Source organism: Geotrypetes seraphini, chromosome 4, assembly GCF_902459505.1.
Source record: "Geotrypetes seraphini chromosome 4, aGeoSer1.1, whole genome shotgun sequence".
Taxonomy (NCBI): Eukaryota; Metazoa; Chordata; class Amphibia; order Gymnophiona; family Dermophiidae; genus Geotrypetes; species Geotrypetes seraphini.
This window is the reverse complement of record NC_047087.1, coordinates 64,911,784-64,929,926: the sequence shown is the minus strand read 5'-3', so window position 1 is coordinate 64,929,926 and position 18,143 is coordinate 64,911,784. Positions and strand designations below refer to the sequence as shown.

Below are 18,143 nucleotides of genomic sequence, written 5' to 3'. Positions count from 1 at the left end.
GGAAACCTGCGTCCATTGAGTTGCCAGGGTCCACTGAGGAATTCTGAGGTAAAGTCTGGCAAAAGGAGTCACATGTACTGTGGAAGCCATGTGACCCAGAAGAACCATCATGTGTCTCGCTGAGATGGGACGGGCGAGAGGAGACCGAGTGACAAAGACGGAGAAGAGTCTCCAGACGTTGTTGAGGAAGGAACGCTCTCAGTTGGACTGTATCCAGAACAGCTCCAATGAAGGGAAGAGCCTGAGAAGGTTGGAGATGGGACTTCGGAAAGTTGATTTCGAATCCCAGACTCTACAGGAACCAGATAGTCCGCTGGGTCGATAGGACGACTCCCTGAGATGTGGAATCCTTGATGAGCCAGTCGTCCAGGTAGGGAAACACCTGAAGACCATGGTTCCTGAGCACTGCAGTCACCACTACCAGACACTTGGTGAAGACTCTGGGTGACGAGGCCAGTCCCAAAGGAAGCACTCTGTACTGATAATGAAGATTTCCCACCCAAAATCTGAGGTATTGACGGGAGGCCAGATGGATAGGAATGTAAGTGTAGGCCTCCTTGATATCCAGAGAGCATAACCAGTCGTTCTGCTCGAGGAGGGGATAAAGAGACGCCAGGGTCAACATGCAAAATTTTTCTCTGACTAGGAATTTGTTGAGCACCCTGAGATCCAAAATAGGTTGCAGATTGCCTGTCTTTTTCGGAACAAGGAAGTACTGGGAGTAAAATCCCTTGTTCTGCTGAGCCAAAAGAAAGGGCTCGATAGCTCAGAGCTGAAGTAAAGCTTGAGCTTCCAGAAGAAGAAGGGCGGTCTGGGCAGAGGAGGAAGGATACTCTCTTGGAGGATGTTCTGAAGGAACCTGTTGGAAATGAAGAGAGTATCCCTCCCTGACAATGGAAAGGACCCAGAGGTCAGTGGTAATAGTCATCCATCGGTGGTAAAAATGAGGGAGACGACCTCCGATAGGGGGAAAAACGGGAAAGGGCAGATCGACTGAGGTTATGCTTTCTAGGAGACAGTCAAAAAGGCTGAGGAGCCTTGGGTACAGCAGGTGGCTGAGGCTTCTGCTGCTTCTGAGGATGTTGCCTCTTGACAGGCTGACGAATGGCAGGAGCCTGTTTTGGTGGAAAACGCCGTTGGTAAATCAGAGGCGGGCGTGAAGGACGAGGAGGAGCTGGCTTTGGCTTAGGATGGAGAACAGACTGGAAAGACTTCTCATGGTCTGAAAGCTTCTTGGTTGCTGCCTCTATGGACTCATCAAGTGTCAGTGCCAGCGCAAGGGACATTAGCCAGCTGGTCTTGCAGATTTGGGTCCATGTCAATGGTGCAGAGCCACGCCAGGCGACGCATGGCCACCGAACAAGCTGTACCCCGAGCAGACAGCTCAAAGGCATCATATGAGGACTGAAGAAGTTGTAGTCGAAGTTGGGACAATGATGCCAGGGCTTCCTGGTACTCAAATTGTGCCCGCGAATCCAAGTAAGGCATGAACTTGGGAAGAATGGACAGATAAAACTCGAAATAGGTAATGAAGTGAAAATTGTAGTTGAGGACTCTGGAGGTCATCATAGAGTTCTGGTAAATACGACGACCAAATATGCCCATCGTTTTGCCCTCTCTGCCTGGTGGAACAGTGGCATATACATGAGAAGGGTGAGAACGCTTCAATGAAGACTCCACCAGAAGGGATTGATGGGACAATTGAGCACTGTCAAACCCCTTGTGATGGACAGTCCGATATCTAGAATCCAATTTCCCCGGAAAAGCTGGAATGGAATAGGGAGTCTCCAGACAGCGGACAAAGGTTTGATCCAACAGCTTATGAAGAGGAAGCTTGAGGGATTCTGCAGGAGGTTGAGGGAGATGCATGGTCTCGAGATACTCCTTGGAAAATTTGGACCCATTGTCCAGTTGAATGTCCAAATCAGCTGCCTTCTGACGTAGGAAAGAAGAAAAAGACAGCTGATCAGCCAAAGCCTGGCCTCGAGAGGGACTCGAGGATGTCGAGGCTGCTTGATCCAATAAAGACGGGGATCTAGATGGAGAAAAAGACCCCACCGTGTCTTCGAGATCCGGCAGTGGAGAAGTTGAAGTGGACGGTGGAGAATACTGAAGAAAAGGCTGCTTCCAATGGGGCGAGGCATGCCTGGATGAGTGCTTCGAAGAATGTCTCGAGCGATAGTGCGAGCTATGCCTCGAAGCAAGCCTCGACAAACGAGGCGAATGTGTCTTCGCTGAAACCCCCAGAGAATGGATGGGGCTAGAGGTGGTGGATTGAAGCAGAGATGGTTGGGTGGACGAACCACGAGGCACCCTCAAAGACTCGGAACCTTGCATCGAGTACACAGGTTCCAATGGAGGCATTCGCAAAGATTCTACTCCTTGCATCGAGTGTATCAATTCCAATAGAGGCATGGGCAAAGACTCTGCTCCTTGCGATGCATGCATCGATGCCAGACCAGACACTCGCAGAGACTCTGCTCCCTGTAGAGAGTGTGCATATGACTGAGGCACAGGAGGCGGCTCGACCTTGCGGGAGACCTCCGCATGCCCAGGCTGGATTTGAGAGAGAAGCTTCGGTCCCATTGTGGTAAAGAGCTGAATGAATTGCTTCTCCAATAAGGTCTGGAACGAAGCCGGCAAGGATGGATCCGCGTCTCCAACGGGACCACCTGCACGGGCTTCGGGCTTCCTTGAGGCAGTGTGAGAGTGCCCCAGAGAATGTGCACAGCCGGTCAGGTCCCCCGATCGACCGACAACAGGCCCGGCCGACAAATCTCCCTGCCCTGTAGCCGCGAATCTAAATTACCTCTTACAGCAGCTTCACTACTCCAGCTGCTGTAAGAAGGTAATTTAGATTCGCGGCTACAGGACAGGGAGATTTGTCCGACCGGGCCTGTTCTGTTGTCGGTCGGGTGCGAAAGCGCCACAAAGGGAGGGAGGAAAGGTGGAGTGGAGAAGAAAAGACGCTTAAGGGGGGAGAAGGCCGCTGAAAGTACTTGGGAAGACAAAGGGGTGGAGAAGAACGCTGAAAGGACATGGGGTAAACGGGAGGAGGGGGGGAAGGATGCTGAAAGCACATGGGGAAGACAGAGGGGGGGAGAAGGACCCTGAAAGCACTGGGGAAGACAAAGGGGTGGAGAATGCCACTGAAAGGACATGGGGAAAACAGGGGTGGAGAAGGCCGCTGAAAGGATATGGGGAAAACAGGGGGGGGGGGGGAGAAGGCCGCTGAAAGGACATGGGGAAGACAGAGGGGGGAGAAGGATGCTGAAAGGACATGGGGAAGGCAGAGGGGGGAGAAGGATGCTGCCTGACAGGACATGGGGAAGATGGTGGGGGAGAAGGACACTGAAAGGAAATGGGGAAGAGGGAATGGGGAGAAAACGCTGGCAGGGAAGAAGACAGAGGTGCCAGACTATGGGGGGAGCGGAGGGAAAAAGATGGGTGCCAGACCAATTTGGGAGGGGGGAGAATGGGAGAGGCACAGTAACAGAGCAAATGGAAGACACAGAGAGAAGAGAGGCAGTGGATGGAAGAAATTGAATGAGAACATGAAGAAAGCAGAAACCAGGCAACAAAGGTAGGAAAAAAATTCTTTTTTTTTTGCTTAAGGATAAAGTAGTATATTAGTTGTGTTGATAAAAATTTATAAACATTAGAGGCTCTGGTAGAAACCCGTTTACAAAGTATGTATTCTTCCCAATTAATATTTCCAAATTAATAAAGTCTTTTTGCTTATTTTTAAATGGGTTTTTACCAGAGCCTTTAATTCAGTAGCATAATTAAATTAAATAACTATTTCTGTAGTTTATAGGGACGGGTGGGGATGTAGGGGATTCCTCGCGGGGACGGGTGGGAGTCCTCACGGGGACGGGTGGGGACGGGTGGGACTTTGGCTGGGACGGGTGGGGACGGGTGGGATTTCTGTCCCCGCGCAACTCTCTATTTTGAATACTCTAGCTCAGTGGTTCCCAACCTTGTCCTGGAGGACCACCAGGCCAATCGGGTTTTAGGCTAGCCCTAATGAATATGCATGAGAGAGATTTGCATAGAATGGAAGTGATAGGCATGCAAATCTGCTCCAAGCATATTCATTAGGGCTAGCCTGAAAACCCGATTGGCCTGGTGGTCCTCCAGGACAGGGTTGGGAACCACTGCTCTAGCTAATACAATAATTATAGTTCTCTGGTGATTAAAAAGTCTCCATTTTAAAAACCAGATCTTCAAAGGCCTGCTCTGTGACTTTCATCTTACAGTTACATATACATGCATGCTTATTAAATAGAAAATACAGAATATAGATTCTGGATTTAGATGACAGCCATTTGTTTGATATACTATGCCCTTTGCACTAGAAAGATGTGTATCTTTGACTTAGAGGGCAGAGGGGAGAGGCAGCTTTGTTCATGTTCCTCCTCTCCCTACATAAATATTTCACCTAGAAAAATGCAGAGCATAGTTTTGGATGTGGTGGCAGCATGGCGACTGTACAAGCACATACTTTGAATGGAGTAGGCTAATGTTAGAGCACCTGGCTGAGAACCAGGGAAACTAGGCAAACCATTTTCATCCTCTGTAGTCTTTGGAAAAGAAACAGAGAATGAATGAGATTAAAGGCCAAAGACTGAGATTTACAAGCAATGTGTCTGAAGTATAAATCTAGAAAGATCTGAATGTCAAAAAAAACTTCACATATGGAAGAAATAACAGAAAGTAATATTCAGCTTTCTTTGGTGCATGGAGTGGCAGCAGTATTAGGATAGTTTCAAAGGAATATGGCCAGCTACCTGTAATTAAATAGTTGCGTGTGTAAATTCTCCAGACTGAACATTTCTTCCTCTAAGTATGAACATGGCTACATTTGTAGCAGAAGACTTTTCTAGCTCAAATTTTCAAAGGGAAAATGTATTAATATGATAATGGTCCCACCAGAAAAAGACACAAATACACATTCTCTTGCTCTTCTCACATAACATAACATAATATAATATAACAATATACTTGTTGACCGCGTAACCATTAGTTCAACGCGGTTTACATAAAATTACTAAAGAAAATCATAATTCATGGAATGTAGAGAGTTAATTGGTCAGGTATTTAGAAAATAAATAGGTTTTCAATTGTGATCTAAAGTCTTTATAAGAGTGAACTGCTAGCAACAAAGCTCCAAATTCTTTATCATGGAGGGCTGCTTGGGATGCCAAATAACTCATAATTTTCAAAATTCGGTTATCAAAATCACCCATATTTCTTCATAGACTCCTTATACCCTACACTACATCCAGACCATTAAGATCAACTGAACACCATCTTCTTTCCATTCCTTCCTTGAAAATAATTAGCACAAGGCGTGCTGTTATATTTTCGGTTACAGCCCCATAGCTCTGGAACGCCCTACCAGGTTACCTGCGAAATGAAACAGCATTAGATAGATTCAAAAACTCCCTCAAAAGTTTCCTCTATAAGGATGCCTTTGAAACTTAGACTGAAGGACCAAAACTTTAATATCGTTTAAATTTCTTAAATGCGTATTTTCTTTTATCTCCTTTCTATAATTTCTATTTTTAATTTATCTCCTCCTGATTGTGTTAACTCTACCTGTTCCTTTCTGCACTATTACTTTTTGTAGTTCTTTCCCTTTTCCATCCTGTTCCGGGCTAGTTTTGTACGTCTGTTTGAAATTTGTCCATGTACATTATTGTTCTCCCATTTTAGAATTGTAATTGCTTAGAATTATTTGATAAGCATGTGTATCAAATTTTAAATAAAACTTGAAAGCTTTTCCCTTAGAGATCCTCTGTGCTTTCTTAAATTCAAATGCAGTCCGTGTCTCCAACAAGTCATTCCATGCATCTATCACCCTTTCTATAGAGAAATATGTCCAGAAATGACTTCCGAGTCTATCCCCTTTCACCTTCATCCCATGCCCCCTTTCCATTAAGAGGCCCACCTCCTGTGCATTTATGCTGCCAAGGTATTTAAGCGGTATTGGAAACTAATGAAAGAAAATATCACTTACAATAAGTGTAATATTTAAATTTAATCTTCACATACTAGTTATTTATGTATGATTTTATAGCAGTTATATTCCTGAGGCAGGTATTTTTGCTGAAACACTACCTGTGACAAGTTTTGGTGCTCAATAAACTTTGTCTCTGTACTCACTTGTAGCTGGAAGTATTTCTTTTAGTTACTTTTACTTTTCTGCTGATCCTCTGTTTTATCACTTCAATATTTAGAACAAGGTCTGGAATCCGATGCCCTGCTAGCAGCTATAGAGAGGTTTTTATCTTCTTTGCCTTTAGACTGTTAGATGCAATCTGAGATAGGAAAACCTCGTGACCTACACTTTGGAACTCCCAGGACCAGAAGATCCCAAAGGATACAGCAGAACAGAGTTTTAACGAGAGTGGGACGCTAAAGCAGTGGTTCCCAACCCTGTCCTGGAGGAACACCAGGCCAATTGGGTTTTCCAGGCTAGCCCTAATGAATATGCATGAAGCAAATTTGCATGCCTATCACTTCCATCATATGCAAATCTCTCTCATGCATATTCATTAGGGCTAGCCTGAAAACCCGATTGGCCTGGTGTTCCTCCAGGACAGGGTTGGGAATCACTGCGCTAGAGCACCTGTGATGAGACTAAGGCAAGGGTAGGAAATTCCAGTCCTGGAGAGCCACAGGCAGGTCAGGTTTTCAGGATATCCACAATAAATATGCATGAGAGAGATTTGCATCTTGAAGAGGCAGTGCATGCAAATCCATCTCTTACATATTCATTGTGGTTATCCTGAAAGCCTGACCTGCATGTGGCTTTCCAGGACCGGAATTGCCTACCCCTGGACTAAGGTTTGCACTAAACACATATACAGCTTGTAATGAGAGGAAATTAGCTTTATTACAGGATTTTGTTGGGGAGCTTTGGTAATGAAAACACTGGCACCAAGTGGAGCCACGGACTGCTGGGAGAGACACAGCTCAAGGAATCATCCAACCAGGGGATCCAGGATTTGAACTATCTTGCATTTTGCAAGAGCTGAGTCTAAGAATTTGGTCCAGTCCTAAAGTTAAATTCTGTGATAAAAAGAACCCTAGGTATTAAAACTGGATCCTTATTGAAGTGTCAATGAGGATTTTAATGTTAATAATGGCACACATAATGAGATGGCACTTGTAAAGTTTTTTTAATTTCCTTTTAAAGGTGTATTTCTTTTTGTAAATTAAGAATGTAATGCACTAAAAACCTAAAAAAATTGTAATGTTCATGCTATTATTGAAACTGTGAAACTTTTTGAGTGTTGACATTATGTGTTGAATTTATTTTGTAAACCACTGTGATCTATGCAAGCCAAGCAGTATAGTATAAACTATAACTGGTTGCAACAGTTGAATTTGGTTTGTAATATCTTTCATTGTTCTCTCTTTTACTCTACCATATAAGCCTCAATAAAACTTAATACAATTTTCATTTTATTTATGATTAAATATCTACATTCCTCATTTTCCTAAAGTAACCTTTTGTTTGCCATGAAGAACTTTTTTCACTTGCCTCTTACCCCTACTTCTAAGATAAATATTTGTGGCTATGACTAATCACCTGGACAATGGGTTGTTGTTTTTTCTGCCTCACCACAAGTTTGGTGCCCAATAATCCTTGCACAGCACCACTGACATGAGAGCTGGGGCCACCAACCCTTCAAGCAGGTGGGTTACATCTATAATTATTCTTCCATCCGTTATGTAGATTCGTGAAGTAAACTCCTACATTTGCTAATGCATTTTAGTTTGTAGTTTTAGATACCAAAAGGTGGAAAATACTCACGAGGGTATGAAAATCCTTACAAAGACACCGATGCTAGAAAGGAGGAACCTTCAATCAAATTTTTAAAAAACAGCAATATTTTCTAAAGCTCTACATAAAATCCACACATAGCACAAGTGATCCAACTAACGCAGCTTAAAACAAGATGAGATTATAAAAGACTAGAAACGTTTTCTGTTACCAATATACAGTACAATAACATTTCAGTAATTGGACATGTATGAAATAAAGGGTCTTAGAACTCTCAAATTAACAACAATAAAAAAGCCACAAAATCAGTATAAAATGTTTGCTTCCACACCTGTACATGAATGGCAAAAAAACACAGCCCCGCTTACGCCCCTGGAAAGCTTCCTATTCTACTTACCCACCCCATTTATTTATAGCAACTGCTGCTGCCATGGAAACAAGAACAAACTTCTGTATTGGTGGTAGAAATGGAAGCATGGGAAATGTAGCTCGCGCTAATTCAGCAACACATTTTAAAAGACATAAAAATATATATACAAATGTTCTTACAGAGGCGTATTTAACACTTGAGTGTAAGTACTTGAGACCTGCTTTAAATGAAGGAAATAATTTTTTTATTTTAAATAAACAATATATATTAGAAAAGACACCAAGCAAGTTTATAGTTTTACCATTTCCCCCTCCCCCCAACCCCTATTACGTTGTGCAGATAGTCTACAGTTCCCAGAAGGCAGAGGGCGAACTATGGGGTTTGGGGGGCATTTTTGTGGCCTTAGCGGTCAGTCTGGAATAGGGGACGGCGGCCACTAGGCGGGGAGCGTGCTCCGCGCGGCTGAGTGGTTGGTGGAAGGGTGCGTCTGCGCGGAGGGGGCCGTGCCTCTGGGAGGTGAGAGACGTTGGCGGAGCTGTTCGTGGGTGCAGGTACTGAGCGAACGTTACAGCATTCAGCCGCGAGCTGAAACACAGAAAGAGAGCGCGCGCGCGAGCGAGCAGCCCAGCAGGCTGCCGGCAGCCACAGTCTCTCTTGCTGATCTTTTTTTTTCCCCCCTCATTTTTACGCTACCTGCTCTTCAGCCAACAGACCTCTACCGTCAGAAAACCTTTGTGTTAAGCCCAGGTAAACCTCGGCGTGTGCTGGGGATTCCTCAGTATTGACAGCAGTGATGTGCTAAGAGCATATGTGCGCCTTTCCCAGGCGTTTCCTTTTGCGTTTTACTACTGAAGGCTATCTTGGAAATGATGGGTTGCTACTGAAGTGTGCAACTGGATATTCTCTCTCCTATAGAAATCTCAGATCAAATGGATCTTATAATGGGGAGTAAGGGGGGGGGGTTGCACTGTCGGTTGCATGTTGCAAGGAATTTTTCAGTGTATGCTGATTTCTTAATGGCTGGGGTAAGATTGCTGTAAGGGGTGGGAGATGGTGGATGATGTGTTTTCAGTCGCCACCAGTAAGCATCGGAGATGGGTCAAAATGCCAAAGGGAGCTGTACCTTTGCTTTGAATTTCAGCACCTCATTAGAAGACTGTTTTATTGGTGTGGTATGCATGATTACTGAACAGGCTATTGGATAAAATTATTTGCTATTGTATTCATCAAAAAGACAAAATGGCTTGATTTTAGGATTCATCTTTTTGCATCTTTCTTCAAAACGGCATCTCTAATGGTGAACAAATAGTATGTTCCCTATAAGGTAACAGGCACAATTGGTAGAACAGCCAGATGGTGGTTCTTCTCTAGTGAATGAATATTTTTAGACGTTAGTGATTCTGGCTTCTTTTGGTCTTCACTATATACTTAGCTAAAAAAATAACACTCATCTGTTAATTTCGGGTGGAGATAATGAAGATGAAGTTTAATGACGATGTACTATGCTTTCTAGCAAGAGGAAACCCCTAAAATTTGTTTGCTAGCCCGATTGCAAGGGGAGAGATGCAACTAAGAATTATTCCTTGACAGAGAATAAAATGCAATCTAATTAACACTGACATACTTTATGCCTTTATGCTTTAATAGCTTAAACAGTAGTAAGTTTCTGATCTCTTTGCTGTCTTTTGTTTAATTTTTTTTTTTTTTTTTGGGGGGGGGCAAATTCCCTAATCCAGAAACGTGGGTATTTGCTGTAATTTTGTAAAAAGTAAAATAAAATATTCTATGTAGGTAATGTTAGAGTCAGCCATTTTAAAAATTAATTTTAAGATTCTCCTTGTTATTCCCTCAACTTTGTCCAATCTTGGAAAGATCTGATGCCTAACCTTTTTGTAATCACCTGTCGCATTGACATTTGAAATTCTTTATATCTCAGATTGCCCCCCAAAGGCTTTAAAATCTGCTTCTTCAAAATATAGCTTCTGTGCTGTTGTTGGGGGGGGGGAGGGGGGGGAGCAATGATCATATCACCCTTATTTTGAAAGAGATACTTGTATACTGCTCATGTAAAGTAGGATTAGATTTAGGATCTTTTACTTCCATTTGCCTTCAGCAGTTTGGGCCTAGATATTTACAGACTTGGGAGGGAATTCTATTTATGCCACCTAAGAAATTGACACACAAAAAAATCCTTGTTTAGCGCTATTCTATAAACCGCATCAGAGTTAAGCATGTTTTAGAGAATATGTGTAGTGACCCGTTCATGTGACTAAAATTTAGGTGTGACCATTTATTCTGATTAGAGAATGACATGGTGACAAAATTCATCACCGTTCCCGTCCCCGCGGATAATCGCAGGAAATCATCTTCATGTCATTCTTTAAGGAAAGAGGGAAGAATCAGAGTATGAATGGCCACAACCACTGACCCACAAGCTTTGCTTTGAATAATGCTGGTGTAGAAGGACAGAGGATGAAATAGACACTAGAAAATGACATGGGATTATTTCCCGCGGTTATCTGCGGGGACGGGAACGGTGATGAATTTTGTCACTGTGTCATTCTCTAATGCTGATGAAAACCTGGCATAAATGTCTGCGCCTAAAGTGTGCACAGAAAAGGCATATAACAGTGCACCTAACTTTTAGGAATGCCCTTGACTGGCCCATGTCTCCTTTTGAGATCCACGTACTAGAATTTCTGTGCACCACTTTGTAGACTATGCTTAGAAAAGAGTGTGTGTAAACCATACTGTAATTAGTATATATAATTGCTTCTTAATTGGCAATTATCAGTGTGGATTGGCTTCTTAACTAATTAACTCCCTCTTCTACGAAACTGCGATAGCAGTTTCTAGCGCGGGGAGCCGTGCTGAATGGCCCATGCTGCTCCCGACGCTCATAGAGTTCCTATGAGTGTCGGGAGCAGCGCAGGCCATTCAGCGCAGCTCTCTGCTCTACAAACTGCTAGTGCAATTTCATAGAACGGGGTAAGTTGCACGCACAAATCAGAATATAAACAGATTTCCATACGCAACTTTAGTCGTAGTATATAGAATCTGGGGGTTGCTGGTAAATTATACCCCTGGTAGTAGCTTACATTTATCCCAACAGTGCTTTTAAATGCTGCTGTAGCTTCTACTAGATATAAGCCTTTAGCTGCTGTGCACCTATCTGCTGGAACATTATTCCAGTAGAGACTTGGCAGAAGACAAAGTAGGTGGTCTATCATAAAAGCATTAAATCTTGGTTAATACACAGGCCCTTGGCTAAATGATGGTCATTGCATAACCTTGGAAGAATATGGTACGATCTCTATCTGGGCTTTAATTTTCTGTGAAGTGTAAGCCAGTCGTTAGTGATCTGATTTACTTAGGATTCTGATTGCCTTTACAGTTTGTGTTTGGGGGTGGGAGTTTCCTTGAACATATCATACTTCTGTTTCATGAATGGTATTATGCTAAGATAGTATTATGGCATATTGATTAATTGGAATTCACTCCTGTCTTTAATGAAAGAGTGAATAATACTGTAATATTTAAGTGTCTAAAAAGTAAGTAAATGTAACATTGTTCAGCCTGAGAGCTGCAATATTTGTTATTGTGTACTCATTTTGTGGCTTGATTTCTGAAAGATGCTTCATGAATGAGGGACATTGTGAAGGTTTAAATTATTTCATTACATTACATTAGTGACTTTCTGCCATTATCTTGCGGTTCAAGGCGGATTACATAAGAGGTTATCTGGACATTTCCAGAAGAGTTACAGAGTTCAGCGGGTTACTTCGGGGGATTGAAATGCTTCCTGCAGAGTTAATATATGTTTTGCTCATACACTGTAGCAAGCTTTATATTCCTTCTCTCCTTTCATACTTTTTAAAAAACAAGCATAATCAGTGAACTAGATTTCAGAGTAATCCAGATTAAAAGTAATTTCTGTCTCTACTTTTCTCTGTGTTCATCTTTTTCTTATTTATGCATAGCTAGCAATAGACTCTGGTAAGAATGCCTTACAGTTTACATGTTTTGGTTGCCTTATAGCAGCTTTGGAATAAAAAAACAGAGTTGAAGGAAAAAATGTAAAAACTACTCTTTCCAACTATTTGATTGCTTTCAAATATATTATTACTCTTTGAGTAAATTACTATATAATTGAAATTTTTGTTTCACAATTGCAATTAGGCACTTTTATGTTTTTATGTTCTTATCATCTACTCCAATACAAAATCATGTGTAATAACAAAGACTTATCATAACTACAAAAATAAAGCTATATAGGAGATGTAATCATGCTTCATTGTCTTAGTTCTTTACTATTGAATTATGAGAAATGTGGGTTCGTTAAGAGAGAACGTTAAGAAGTTATTCATAGATGTCTTGCTTCATTTCAGACAGAACAGTTTGTATGTACAGTAGTGTGCCTGTAGATATGATGCTGAACTAATAAATAAATGAAGATAGTATACGGAGCATGGCTTATGAATTTCTTTCTAATTCCTCTGTATATGTGTGCAATTGTGTGTACATGCATATTTTGATTTGTGTTATCTCTGTCCTGGAGGTAAAAGGGGAGGAGGGGTGGCTTGAATGAAGTCCTACCCAAATATTTTGTTGGCTTGAAAAAGAATAATAAAAAGAGGTCAAGAATGATTTCTGATTGTTAGTTAACAATGTCAATAGATTTCAAAGGATGCATTTACAAGATATCAGTGTCCAAAAGTAACAGGTTTTCACCATATATTTCCACCACTTACTCTCTCTTTCTACAATCTACTGTTCTCATATTTGCACTTAGCACGCAAAATTGTGAGCACAGGTTATAGAATAGTGCTAGCTATATGTATAAGTTAATTGCTTAATTAAGTGCAAATTAACACTAACACAAAATAATTGGTGATTATTGGAGAAAATCGTCACTAATTGGTCCTAATTCACTACACTTAGGGACTATTCTATAAAGTTAGCTTCTAAATTCTATAGCATGTAACTACTGCAGGAGGGGAGGGGGCGTGGGCAGGGCAGGGGAATACAGAGCATTTACACATTAAGCTTTTAGAATACTGTCATTTATGCACATAACTGATACATTTAGGCATGAGCATTAGGTCTGGCACAGAGCTAGCTTAAGTGCTGTTGCCAAAAGTTACATGCATAACTACCACCACTATTTCCAATCACTTCTATAGCAGGACTAGACGTATTATGAAGCACTTTACATCAAAACACAGAAGAGACACTCCTTGTGCAAAGAGCTCACAATCGAGTCAAGACAGACAAACTGGACAAGAAGGTGCATCTATACACGGTGATCAGATGGGAGAATTACAGGGAAAGATAAGACAGATATTGGTGCCTAGAAGGTGGGTTGGAGTTTGGAATTGAAAACAGCTTCAAAGAAGTGGGCTTTGAGTCTGAATTTGAATACTGCTAGAGGCTGAGCCTGATGTACCGAGTCAGGCAGTTTGCTCCTGGCTACAAGCAGAAGGGAGGGAGATTGGAGTTGGCCATGGAGGAGAAGGGTACAGATAAGAGAGACTTACCTGATGAGCCAGGGGTCGGGGGCGGAGGAGAGTGTGGGGAGAGAGGAGAGATACTGAGGAGCTGCGGAGTGAATCCACTTGTAGGCCAGTAAGAGGAGTTTGAACTGTATGCGGAAATGGATAGGGAGCTAATGAAATGAGGAGAGAGGTGATGTGGGCATAGTGACATTGGCATAACATGAGGCATGCAGCAGAGTTCTGAACAGATTGAAGGGTAGAAAGATGGTTTAGCAACAGGCCAGTGAGAAGCAGGTTTATGCTTGTATTCTATAATAGCAATTAAGTGATTTGCACGTAGTGCACACACTCTAGGTGCCAAACTTCAGTCCGCCTGTACAGAATTACTCCTGTAGTGACCAGAAGTAAACTACTTAGCTTAGTCTTTAGGTGTCACTACACCTAGCAACTATTAAGAAAGCTATATGTTTCAATAATTAGGTTTAGCAGTAGAATTTTCAATAAGGTAAGTGAAATGCACATCTGAATCACTAAGGTGAGGTCGGTGATTGGCGCCGGGGGGTAATTTCTCACCACCCTGGATTTGACAGAGGCTTATCTGCACATTTGCCTTTTTCCAGAGCACAGGAAGTTTTTGCGATTCCATGTGCTGGAGCAACACTTCTATATACATGTTCAGAAGTAAATAAATTCTAGAATGTTGCCTTTTTTAAGTTATTAGTTATATTTAGTTTTATTTTGTTGGTTTCTACTTTATTTTGTTCCTTTCATCTACCTTATTCATATTTTTACAGGATTATTACTTTTTTGCTTTTAATTTTTACTCGGGCAAGTCAGAAAACATTTTGGATAGGAAGAGTTTGACAGTTATAGAATCACAGCATAACTGTCTACTAACCTAAAGGCCTGGAATGGTTAATTTGCTACAGAGGCCCTTCCTACTTGCGTGTGGTGACTGGAGATCGCTGCGTGGAGATCGCTGCTGGTTGTTGCCTAGGATGGGGCGACGTCTGCTCTCTCATTGGGGAGGAGCTGGTGGTGTCTCCGGATCTGTGGAGTGGGGCCGAGCTATGGACTCCTCCTCCCGGTTGTCTGCCAATGGAAGCAGAGTGCTGTATTCTTCGGGAGCTGCCCATGAGCATCTGCTGCCCACCAAGAGCAGTGCGGCCCAGCAGTGGATTGTTCTATCTCTGTGCATCTTCTCTCTGGAAGCGATTAGTCAGAGCTGCAGAAGCTGGAAAGCCCAAACTGATATCTGTCCCATCTGGACTTTTGCCATTGGGATTATTTAAAATATGCTGAGGCAATAGAGCTGCTTCAGGAAATTGGACTTCTGTCAGACTTATTTGATTTTTTTTTTCCAGTTTGTGAATTATTTTAAATATTATTCCATTGTTTTTACCCCTATTCTTTTTATTTTATTAACTGAATTCTATTGTTTAATGGTTCCTCCCTTCTATTCCTTTTTATATATTACTTTAATTCATTTAGGTATCATTTACATAGATGGTGCTCCTATCTGTAAAGTTAGGAATTTCTATGAAATATTCTATATGCTTCTCTCCTCTCCACTCCTTCCTGCCCTCCATAGTCCTCCCTACCCTCTTCTAACTCCTTCCTCTGTAATGTCGCCTAGAACTTGTATAGGTGTTTGCAACGCACAAATGGAAGAAATAAAATAAATTAATGTGTCCCTGGTAGAATCAAAGTAGCAAGAGATGATAGTTGCTTGTCAGGTGAGAGCAGATAGTTAAGAACATAAGAATAGCTTTACTGGGTCAGACCAATGGTCCATCAAGCCCAGTAGCCCGTTCTCACGGTGGCCAATCCAGGTCACTAGTACCTGGCCAAAACCCAAGGTGTAGCAGTATTCCATGCTACTAATACAGGGCAAGCAGTTGCTTCCCCCATGTCTTTCTCAATAACAGACCAAACCTTTCTTAAAACCAGCTATGCTATCCGCTCTTACCATATCCTCTGGCAACACGTTCCAGAGCTTAACTATTCTCTTAGTGAAATTTTTTTTTTCCTCCTATTGGTTTTAAAAGTATTTCCGTGTAACTTCCTCGAGTGTCCCCCTAGTCTTTGTAATTTTTGACTGAGCGAAAAATCGATCTACTTGAACCCATTCTACTGCACTCAGGATTTTGTAATCTTCAATCATATCTCCCCTCAGCCGTCTCTTTTTCAAGCTGAAGAGCCCTAACCGTTTTAGTCTTTCCTCATACGAGAGGAGTTCTATCCCCTTTACCATCTTGGTCGCTCTTCTTTGAACCTTTTCTAACGCCACTATATCTTTCTTGAAATAAGGAGACCAGAATTTAACACAATACTCCAAATGAGGTCGCACCATGGAACAATACAGGGGCATTATGACATTCTTAGTCTTGTTAACCATCCCTTTTTTAATAATTCCATGCATCCTGTTTGCATTTTTGGCCGCCGCCACACATTGGATGGAAGGTTTCATCATATTTTCTACAATGATACTCAGATCCTTTTTTTAGGCACCAACCCCCAAGGTGGACCCTAGCATCCGGTAACTGTGATTCAGGTTATTATTCCCAATGTGCATCACTTTGATTTCAGTTTACAAGCTTTAGGCTGTGTGTTTCTTAAGGAGGGAGAAGAGAGAAAGAGTCAACCATCCTGGAGTATTTTCAGAAGTAAGTGTCCCTGGTAGAATCATAGTAGCAAGAGATGAGAGCTGCTTGTCAGGTGAGAGCAGATAGTTGTATAATCACATCTTTTCAGGGCTGATTCTGCCGACGGATGCCAGCCTATACTGCTGGTGAGCATATTGCAAGGGGCATCTAGTTCAGTGACGCTGATCCCCTTCCCAGAGAAAGTGGTCAATCAACCGCTTCGAACTTCAAGCCATCCGCATGGTGCTTTAAGAGTTCAGGAGCGCATTGCAGAGCAAAATGGTACGGGTTTTCTTGGACAATGCAATGGTGGTAGCCTATGTCAATTGCTAGGGGGACACCAAAAGTGTTGCTCTATGCTTGGAAACCCAGATGCTGTTTCAATGGGCAAAGGCCCATCTTCTGGCATTCTTGACAGTGTATGTGGCAGGAGTGCACAATGTGCAAGCAGATTTTCTCAGTCAGAAGATCCTGGATCCTGGGGAATGGTCACTCTCTCAGGAAGCCTTCACCTGTATTGTGAATCAGTGGGTTTGCCCAACTTTCAATCAGATGACATCGGCAGCCAACAAGAAGGTGGTTCAGTTCATCAGTCGAAGACATGAGCCAGGAAGCAAAGGCCTGGATACCCTGGTGCAACCCTGGCCAAGGGCAGATCTTCTTTATGCCTTCCCTCTATGGCCCATTATAGGCTGACTTCTGTGAAGGATCATGCTGCACCAGGGTCCAGTGATTCTAGTAGCATCAGACTAGCCGAGGCAACCGTGGTACGTAGATCTGGCCCATCTGCAAAGGGATCAAAGTCTCAAACTTCTTTGTCATTCCTAGCTGCTCACACAGGGTCCAATTGTCCTGCAGGATCCAGAACACTTTGGCTCTTGAGCACACAGCGCTAGTGTATAAAGCTATTCAGATGGTGTGGTCTCCACCCTACTAAGATGTAGGAAGAAGGTGACTATAGCAGCATATACAAAAGCTTGGAAGTGCTACCATACTTGGTATGCTAAGAGGAGTGAGAACCTGAGCTGGGCTCCAAACATTGTGATAATCACCTTCCTGCAGGTAGGTTTGGAAAAAGGTCTAGCAGTTGGCTTCCTGAAAGTTAAGATTACAGGGCTCTCCTGTTTTGGGCCTAGGATTAATAAGAGCCCCATAGCTCAGGTTTCTGAAGGGTGTGTTACACCTCTGTCCTCCAATGTAACAGCCTTTCCCAATGTGGAATCTTAATCTGATCCTCCAGGCACTAGCAAGAGCGCCCTACAAACCTCTGGAGCAAGCTTCCCTGATGGACCTCATCATCAAGACGGTGTTTTTGGTGGTGATTACCTCTGCCTGACGAGTGTTGAAATGTCAGACTTTGTTCTGCAGAGAACCATTTCTCAGAATTTCAGATTCAGGTGTGGTCTTATGTACAGTTCTATCTTTCTTACCAAAATTGGTTTCCAGTTTCAATCAAGAAGTCCACTTACCTGCCTTCACTTCTTCGGGATCAAGAAAGAGTGATCAGGTGTTGAAATTGTTGGATGTGCGCAAACTCTTACTGCTGTATCTAGAGGTTGCGAACAAATTTTGATTCTTGGATCATTTGTTTGTATTTGCTGGGGCTACCTGTAAAGGTCAACTAGCCTTGATGGCAACCATTTCAAGATGGATCCGTATGGCTATTTCTTCAGCCTATATCAGAAGTAGAAAACATCTGCCTGTATCCGTAAAGGCATACTCTACTAGAAGTGTAGCTTCCTTTTGGGAGGAATCTTCAGTGATGTCCCCACAAGAAATCTGTAGAGCTGTCACTTGGTCTTCTTTCCTGCGAGTTAGGGATTCTCCCTTAATAATGA

General features: G+C 42.6%; 1 protein-coding gene across 1 annotated transcript in view; it reads right to left on the bottom strand.

The window, feature by feature from the left end:
- LOC117359684 overlaps positions 1 to 8,174 on the bottom strand; it is a 210,815-nt gene extending 202,641 nt beyond the window's left edge. The window contains exon 1 of the mRNA XM_033942900.1: positions 8,127 to 8,174. The gene's annotated coding sequence lies outside the window, so the exon portion shown is untranslated. The remainder of the gene's footprint in view (positions 1 to 8,126) is intronic.
- Between the last annotated feature and the right edge of the window lie 9,969 nt (positions 8,175 to 18,143).